Here is a 10,041-nt window from a genome sequence, read left to right as displayed (position 1 = left end):
TTTGATGTTGTCTTTTTGATGAACATAGGAATTTCATACAAGTCCAATTTTTGTAGATGTAAGTAGACTACTAAAAGCACTGATGGGGGAGTTTGGAGATACTTCATAGAAAAAGATCTGATTCCTAGCTCTTGAATATTTGAATGATACAGCAATATTGGGCCTGTATTGTCAGTGAGATCAGCCAGCTAGACTAAGGCTGCCCCTCCAAACTGCTACAGTGCCTTCCTCACCTGCTTTCTTCATTTATGTTATCTGCAAACCTGGAGTAAGCGTTTGAGTTTGTGTCCCCTGCTGTAGGCAATTTTCTTTGAAATAAGAGTTCCTGTTCTCAAAGAAAAAGGGAAGTCAGAAGTCCTAAGCAATTTCAACATTCAGTCAGATGTACACCATTTAGTTTCAAGGACTAGGAATATTCTCTGTGGTTTAAGCCTCTATCCTCTGTGTCAGTCTTCCTTTTTCATGAACAGTGGCTTACATTTGGATATGTAATCTAATCAGCCAGTTTCCTGCCTATAGAATTTTGGGGGTCTGACAACCTTTCATTTCATCCTCACTCTGTCCTCTTCGGTCAGAGTTGGCAGTGTTTCTGCTGGTATAAAATTCCCAAGAACCTTGTTGTTCTCCTATGTATATCATGGGGATTTGCTGATTTAGCTGAGGGCAATGCCCTTAAATTTCTTAGGTGCTGTCTGGTTCGATTGAGGGGATCTTACATATTTAGTCTCTTCAAAGATCCTTTTGTGTGACCAACTGTTCTTACTCTGAATATTTTCTAAGGAATTAACAAAAGGTTGTCATCTTTCTTGACAGTAAACTCTTAATTCTAGCCTCTTTTGCAGTCTAAGAATCTCCCAAATCAAGTCATGGTTCCTTTTTGTTTAACAGTTCATCCCTCAATTTTTCTCTCTCACACATACTACAATTAAGCAACAAGAAGAAACCAGGCTAGGAGAAGTTGGATTATGGATATATTAGACCTTTCTTCATTATTTTTGCAACTTTCTGCATGTTGTTAAGTATTTTTAAATAAAAAGTAAGTTGTTAAAGCTGAATAAAAGTGTACTAAAAAACGAACAAAAAACAGACTGGACTATTAACTCTTGGCTTGGAAATCTCAAACAAATGGTCTGATTTCATTCTTTAAAAGTTCTGCTTTCCAGATAATTGCAGGGACACAATTCCATTGTTTCCTGTCACTATATCACAACAATCCCCTTTCTTCCACTTTTCAATAAAATGCCCTTCATTTACTTCTGAGCTCTTAACAGTAGTGCCTTTAATATCCCTATTTCTACTTAACAATCTATTCACAATGATTTAGGTATTTCTAAGGCAAGTTATATTTTCTTTACCATGCTTCTCACTAGAAAAGTCATTAACATCTATATAGTTACTAACAGTCTGTTCAAGGCAATCTAGGCATTTTCTCCTTAAAATTCTTCTACTTGTGCCCATTACCCTATCCCAAAGCCATTTCTCCCACTTTAGGTATTTGCTGCAACAGCACCCTGCTTCACGGTACCAAGTTGTGTATTCGTTTTCTATTTTTGCTATAACAAATTACCACACACTTAGTGGCTTAAAACAGAACAAAATCATTTTCTTGTGGTTCTAGAGTCAGAAGCCTAAAATGGGTTTCACTGGACTGAAATCAAGGTATTGCCAGAGCTGTGCTTTCTCTGGAGGCTCTTGGGGTGCCTTTTCCAGGTTCTAGGGGTCACCGGCATTCCTTGATTGGGAGTCCACTTCCTCCATCTCCAAGGTCAGCAATATTGCATCTCTGACCATTCTTTTGTTATTACCTCTCCCTCTGACCACAGCCAGGAAACATTCTTCAACTTTAAGAACATCTTTGGGGACCAATACTTTTGCTACCATAGGCAGGCTAAGGTGACCATAAAGAGGAACATTTATGGGGATGTGAGTGACACAGGGCAAGGAGCAAATACTTCACTATCATAATCATCAGCATCATCAGAATCTAAATAAGAGGATCTAACATTTTCATGCCAGGGCCTATGCCATACTCTTTGTGGGCATCACCTCATTGCATCTTTAACCAAAATTCTAGGAAATAGCTTTTATGATTCCACTCTCCTCCCCAGAGATAACCACTCTTGTCAGTTTATTGTATATGTGTGTATGTGTGTTTATGTACACACACAAGCATACAGCCAAATGCATTTACATATATAAACACCCATGCATACATATTTCCATGTATAATGTGTACCTATGGAAATATACTGTTTTGTTTGGGACTTTTTTTCATAGCCTGCACATTTTGTTCTACAGCTTGCCATTTTTCACTTAACCATAGGGTATATTGGAAATGTTCTCCCCTAGTTGTTGTTCTGATGGTGGTGGCTGTTATTTTTATTGTTGTTGTTTGTTTTTGTTTTTTATTTTTTTTTATTATCTTTTTTTTAAGATAAATCACACAAAATGTTGCAATAAGAAATATAAGAGGTTCTCATACACCCCTCTCCCAACACCTCCCAATCCTCCCACATCGACAACTTCTTTCACTGGTGTGGTACATTCATTGCATTTGATGACTACATTTTTGAGCATTGCTACACAGCATGGACTACAGTTTGTCTCCCAGTCCAATGGACTCTCTCCCAGTCCATTCAGTGGGTTATGGCAGGATATATAATGTCCTGCATCTGTCCCTGCGATATCACTCAGAACAATGCCAAGTTCCAAAAATGCCCCAATATCACACCTCTTTTTCCCTCTCCCTGCCTTCAGCAACTCCCATTACCACTATCTCCACATCAATGACATAATTTCTTGCATTGCTACAGTAACAATAATTCTATAGTAGAATACCAGTAAGTCCACTCTAATCCATATTTTATTCCTCCATCCTGAGGACCCTGGGATGGCAATGTCCACTCCACCTCTAAATCAAGAGGGGGTTTAGGTCCCACATGGCTGATGGATGGAATTCTGCTTGCAGCTGTAAACTCTCTTGGTTCCCTGGTGTGGTAGTTGACCATCATCACCTCCCTGTTAGCTGACCTGGGTAAGTCCAATGAACTGGAGAGTAGGTGTTGTAACTCTGCTGAGGCTCAGGGCCTAGCTGGTATATAGACAGTCCAGAGATTCCAACCACAGCACCAACCACAGTTTTAGTAAAAGTGACAGAAGCAGCTTGCATAGAGAGGTAATATCTGAGTCCAACTCCATCACACTCAGGAGCATAAATTACAAAGTAGGACCCACTGGCAAGGCACTGAACTCCAGAGCCATCTGTCATGACCATAGAACCTGAGTGTCTCCATAGCCCTCAGGAGCACCACTACCTGGGGTTTTGTCTACTTTGGCTGTCTCTGAGATCCTGCTGAGATATGTGTAAATGTGACCCCTCTGATGACTTCCCGACACATTTTGAAGTCTCTTAGCCATATAAACTCATTTGTCTTTACCATTTCCCCCTTTTATTCAAGGTCTTTTTCTAGTTGCATCACCAGCTGGTGCTCAGCAGCAAACCTTCAGTGCCAGGGAGGCTCATCCCCAGGAGTCATGTCCCATGCTGGGAGGAAGGTAATGCATTTACATGCTGAGTTTGGCTTAGAGAGTGGCCATGCTGGGAGGAAGGTAATGCATTTACATGCTGAGTTTGGCTTAGAGAGTGGCCACATTTGAGCAACATGGAGGCTCTCAGGAGGTAACTCTTAGGCACCCTGCACATCTAGGCCTAGTTGAAAGTTCAAGCACACAAGCCTATAAGCATAGTCATCAGTATCAAGGGCCCATCATTGGACCATCCTTCCTCACTGGCCTTTGCCCTTGTACTTGGGGGATTGTTGCTACTCCATTGGAGAGTGTGACAGTTTCCCAGAATGGGAACTCAGCACTCCCTCAGTTATCGTGTGATACTCTACCCTGTATGTCAATACCCAATGAACTTCCAAACATATCTATACACCCTATATGCATGCCCTGGAGAACTCCCTCCCACCCCCACATCCCCATCAATGATACCCCACATCAGTCTCCTCCCCTGCCCTAGTTGAACCCCTCTGTGATCCAAAACTTCTTCGAAAATGAAGTCCAATATATTGCTAAATCAAATCAATAGGAAATTAAAAGAGTAATGATAGGTTTAAAGATTAGAAATAGGATACATAATAATTTAGAGAAAATAAAATAAAATAAAAAATAAATTGGGATTTTAAAAGAATGAAAAATATCATAAAAATTTTTTTTGACATTTTGCATTTCATCACTGTAATAGGTGTTGCCCTGTATGTACAGTGACAAGGTAATCTCTTCCATTTCTTCCTCAGTGTCTACAAACTTTTTTAAATTAAATCTTATTATGTCTTCAAAAAAGTTTTAGGTCACAGTAAAGTCATATATAGAATATATGGAACTCCCGTATACCCAACATCAAACCCTTTCATATAGCATAAAATATGACATTCTAGCCATTTCTAAACATACAGGTCAGTTGTATTATTTTTACAATGTTGTGCTAGCATCACCACCTTCCTTTATTACAACTTTTTCATTAGCTAAAATAGAAACTCTTTACCCATTATGCAGTAACTCCTCATTTGCCCTCCCTCCCCCCTAGGCTCTGTTAACCCCTAGTCTACTCTCTGTCTCTATTAATTTGCTTATTCTAGATATGTCATGTAAGTGGCATCATACAAATATTTCCTTTAGTGTCTGGTTTATTTCACTTAGCATGATATTTTCAAGGTTCATCCATGTTGTAGCATGTATTGGGACTTTATTTCTTCTTCCCCTTGTTCTTGTCATGAATTATTCTAATTAAACTCTAATAGAAGAGCCCAATATCATTTTGAAAAATACTGATGGGCTACTTAAACAGGGTCATGTTCTTGAGTAAAATCTGCCCAACCATTGATGCTTCAGTGTCTGTAAAACTTTGAGTCTGCAGTTGAGCAGCTCTAGTTGGGAAGATTGTCCACTCTGACTCTAGAACAGTAAAAGTGGAAAACCAAAGTCATATAACCAAGTGGGGGTCACACCAGGCATTGGGTTTCACTGTTTCCATTTCATCATGTTGCTCTCTCAGGGTCATAAATTATTGTTCCTACTCCAAAGGGTAAAGGAGAATGTGAGAGTAGTAGACTATTTCTTGCTGAGACAAATTTATATTTTGGTATAAAACACACTTCAACTACATGCAGGCAACATGCATATGTGGTTTTTAATCTTCATGTGCTAGGGTCTCTTTATATGTGATACTTATGACATTTAATTCTTAAACAACTTGGGAGGAAGGTCCTATTATTATTCCTTTAAAGAAGATGCCAAGGCTCAGCATAGTTAAGAAACTCCCAAAGTTATCCAGCCAAGGTATTATAGAGCTAAGATTTGATTCCAACCAACCTTCCTCTAAACTCACTCCCTTTACACTCTGGCCTTTCAGGCTAGACAAGATTGGGCCAATTCCAATTTTTGTGGCTTTGATTTTATATCTATATATCTGTATCTCTATCTATATAGCTGTATCTATATCTAGATATCTATCTATAAACCAAAACAAAATTATGCTATCATTTAAAATGTTTGAAAAATAATTTTAAAGTGCACAAATGAGGAGCATGTGTAGCAGGATTGGCAAAATCTAAATTTCAGAATCCTTGTGAATGTGAGGCCCAGTGCAAAGGGCTGCCCTGGCCGTCCTGCCCCCTCCTGCCGCTGTGACTGGCCCTGCTCACCACAGTCTGTGACCACTTACATGAAGGGGCAGAAGGGTTGCTTCTCCTCTGGGAGCTCAACATTCACTTGGGTCAATGAGGTGTTTCACAGATCGTGGACAGTGATGGATCAAGGGCTGACAAGGAGTTAAAGGAGGGAGAGAGAACATTGAGGGGTAGGATCATGCTGATTGCTAAAGATGGATGAGATAGGAAAGAAACAAGAGCGTAAAGACCTGAGGCTAGAAGAGCAAGAGGAACTAGCCCCATGTGTGCAGGGAGGCAGTGAAAGGTCGGGTTGGAGCTGGGCCCCAATGCCACCTTACAAGCCAGTTCCTCCTATCTCACTGCTCGGAGTTTTAAAATTTGCTCTTCTCTTCAGCTGGAGGGCCCCTTTTCCTAGCTCTTTACATGACTGGCTCATTCATGCCCTTTAGATTTCTGCTCAAAAGAAAAAGAAAAAAAAAGCCATCTCCTCTGAAAGGACAACCCTATCTAAAGTGAAATCTCTAGGTACTCTCTATCTGGTTTTAACCAAAATACTGTTATCTGAAAAGTGTGCATTCTTTTTCCAAACCCTTTATTGTCTAAATCCTACAATAGGATGCAAGCCCCATGAGGGTAGAGCAGTTCCATTTACTCCTATATCCTGTGCTCTTAGACAGTGTCTGACACAGAGTAGGTGCTCAATAAATATTTATGAAACAAATGGGAAAAACCTCAATCTCCTTGCTTGATAATTTTGTATTGATATATCCTGGTGCAATGGACTTTTCTTTATGTCATCAGATCAGGTGTCCATGTTATTTTTAGTAGTAAGGGGATTATAAAGATCATTTTCTTAAGCCACAGATTTCTTTAACAAGGCCTATGTCAGAGGTTTATCTTCTGGTGTGGGTTCATTAATTATGCCTTTAGACAAACTAGTTGATGAAGGAAGAGTTTTTAAGAATGTTTCATAGGAGGGGACAGCATTGATTATACTATTTAGCAATGGTGCTTAGCCTTTTTTGGATCACTGATCACCTTGAAAACCTCTGAATGCTAAAGAACTTCTTTCCAGACAAGGCAAGTGCACAACAAATTTGCATATAATTTCAGAAAAGACTAATGGACCTTCTGAAAGCCTTTGCAGGCCCAGGTTAAACAGCCCTGCCATTGATGAACTGAAGCTTGTGAGAGAAACTGTGACTACTTTACTTCATTTACTGAGATTAATAGTGCATTAGCATGTTGGGCAACTAGTTAACCTTTTAGAGGTAACACTGGGGTCTCTAGGAAACATAAGAGGCTCGAGCCACCTTGTTAGGTGCATGTCACATATTTCACAAGATCTGTTCTCTCTGTTTTTAAAAACATGGAAAATATTTCAGACCTTCACAATTTTATTTATTCAGGTGGATTTTTCTTTGAAAAGTATATGTGTTGGGTGCATGTGTGTGCGTGCATACATGCACATTAGAATAGGTAAGATACATGGACCATAGAAAATGCAAAAGGCATGAGAGGCACATATTGTAAAGTCTCCCTCCCATTCTTATCCCCAGGAGTCAGGTTTCCTATCCAGACATAACCAATATTACCACTTTTTTGTATTTCTTCATTTCCCACCCCCCGTATTTTATATTTAGGGCTATATTCTATAGTCAGTGCTGTGTACTCTTTTCATATAAGAATATAAGCAGTCCCTTCATTCTTTTGTACTGAAAGCTTCATATATTCCATTGTTTGAACATACCATAGTTTACTTAACCAACCCTCTATTGATGGATGGACTTTTAAGTTATTTCCAACCTTTGGCAATTACAAACAACCCTACAATGAATAACCTTGTACATACAGTCATTTCATGCACATTACTTGATATATTTCTTTATTACCAAACAAGCAAGATAACTCAGTCCCAGGATATGAGGTAACAACAGAAAATCATGGCAAACTACCCCCTGGCTAAAGAGTTCCCCTTCAGTGCAGAACTTGTCACTTGATGTCCTCACTCTGTAGTTCAGCCAATTCAGCCACTTCCCCTCTGTTCATTGATCACTGTATTCATGTGATGCTTCCAATGCTGCCAGAAGTTTGACACTCACAGAGAGAGTACACATTGCAACCAAGAAAGTCCAAGGAAAGTCCATGTGTTAGCAAAAATTCTGATAAATATAGTCATGCTCAATTTAGAATTCCATCTCAATCTCAGTAGAAGAGTTGATGTATTTCTGACTTTTGTTTATGCTGTTTATCATTGAGCTTTTGTGGGGTTGGAGAAGATGTGGTAGCTTTATGTGCTGTGTGAAAACATTCCTCACACGTTATTAATGATGGCCATTTTGTTTATTTTTCGAGTAATTCACAAAAATCCTTAAAAAGCCTGGGAGAGACTGAGATGTACTGAATATGATTTAAGCCCAAGTCAGTAGTCTGAGAGACATTCATATGCAAGCTCAAGGAAAGGGCCATCTGGCTTAAAATATCTATATCTATATCTATATCTATATCTATATCTATATCTATATCTATATCTATATCTATATCTATATCTATATCTATATCTTTAGCCATATTCTATAATGACATAATATTTACCTAAAAGCACAACCAGAACAGTTCCTTGTGTATGAAGAGTGGAAATATTATAAAACTAGGAAATAATCTAATGGAACAAAGATTGAGTGGGCTTCAATGCCAAGAGGCACCCTTTGCATGGCAGATCATAAAGAAAAACTTTCATTACAATAGATCACTGAAATGTACCTTTTTAGTGAAATCTGTATGATTAAATGAGTTTATATAAGATTCACTTGACTGATAATATAAAATAATGGTACTCATGAATCATGAAGATGAAAGGGACTGGAGTGATCATCTAGCCAAATGGGTCTTTTGACAGGTGAAGAAATTCAGGCAGGTAAGGTTAACTAACCTACCTTAAGCATTGTTGTGCTGGTGCAGATTATAATGAGCCAATTGTTAATTTTCAGGAATTTTGTGAGCAGGTTAGTAGAAAGAAATTGGTATGATGAAAGTATTTTCATTATGAAAATCAGTCAGTCAGAAAAATTTGAGATTTTTCTTTCACCAGAGAAACTGTTATTAAATATTTGCCAATACAACATAGTGTCTAAGGTTATTCAACCAATTCAAAATAAGACAGGATTTTCCTGGATTATTTGAAGATTTTTTTTTTTTTTACCCTTTCATTTTTATTGGCCTGCCTAAATTTTAAAAGCACTTTTACATATACAGATATGTTATTATCATTTCAGAGAAATCATGTAAAGTAAGACAGGATATTATTTTTCCCTGCCCCATGTCAGCAATGAGGACATTTAAGCACATGTAGATTAAATCCTTTCCCCAAAGATACACAGACTGGTAATGGAAAATAACCAAAGTAGACATCTGTTCTGCCCAGGACACATTGGACCTTTGGCAAAAGAGAAAAACCATTAAGCAAGGACAGAAAGTCAACAAAGTGACTGACACAATGGAGACATTATGGCTTTCCTGTCTGAAATCTGTCAAACTGGATCCTGACTTCAGACTTTTAAAGTAGTTTTTAAAAATAAATACTCCTGAGCTACTCAGGGCAAATGGAGCACATTGAAGAGTCTTATTTTTCCTGAGTGAATTCAGTGAATTGTTTTGACATATCAAAGGCTGAGACTAGGCTGTGCCTTATTCTGACTTAATTCACAGGGCATGGTTTATAAACTCTGGGACTGTGTTCATTGTTATACCATGTGGCACTGTATCAGTCTTCTAGGTGACTTCAATTAGAACTTATTCAGTCACAAAAGACCATACGTGATCCAAACAGACTTGAACAAAGTAAGCTCATGTAACTGTGACATCTGAGAGATAATTAGGCAAGGGTGGATTTAGGATTCAAACAGTTTATTAAAACTATCTTGTGCTCTACATTTCTTGACTATAAAGTCTAGTCTTGTGGTGGTAAGATGTTTCCCAGGCTTACAACAGTGGCTCTTAATTTCAATTTTGGCAGGATGGGGATTATTTCTCTACAATCTTTCCATAGGAGTTAAGGAATTTAGCTATTTGAGCCCTAAGTCACATGCCCATCCCTGACCCTGGGGCCCTGGGGCAGGGGCAGGGGCAGAGAGCAGAGAGCAGAAGGAAAAGGGTGGGAGGGAGTGATCTCTGACCTTACCTCAGTCACATGTTCACCTCTGGAGTCTAGAGTGAAACCAACTCCAGCTTCACTGAACCAAGTGGACTGGGGGTGGGGGTGGGTCAGCAGAGGTCACCAAGGAAAATAAGAATTCCATTATGAGAAGAAAAGGAAAAGGGTGGATAGATACCAGCAGACAAAATCAAGAGATTTTTACTATGTATG

Source organism: Dasypus novemcinctus, chromosome 2 (assembly GCF_030445035.2).
Source record: "Dasypus novemcinctus isolate mDasNov1 chromosome 2, mDasNov1.1.hap2, whole genome shotgun sequence".
Lineage (NCBI taxonomy): Eukaryota > Metazoa > Chordata > Mammalia > Cingulata > Dasypodidae > Dasypus > Dasypus novemcinctus.
The sequence above is the reverse complement of the archived record's forward strand: the minus strand, read 5'-3'. Positions refer to the sequence as shown.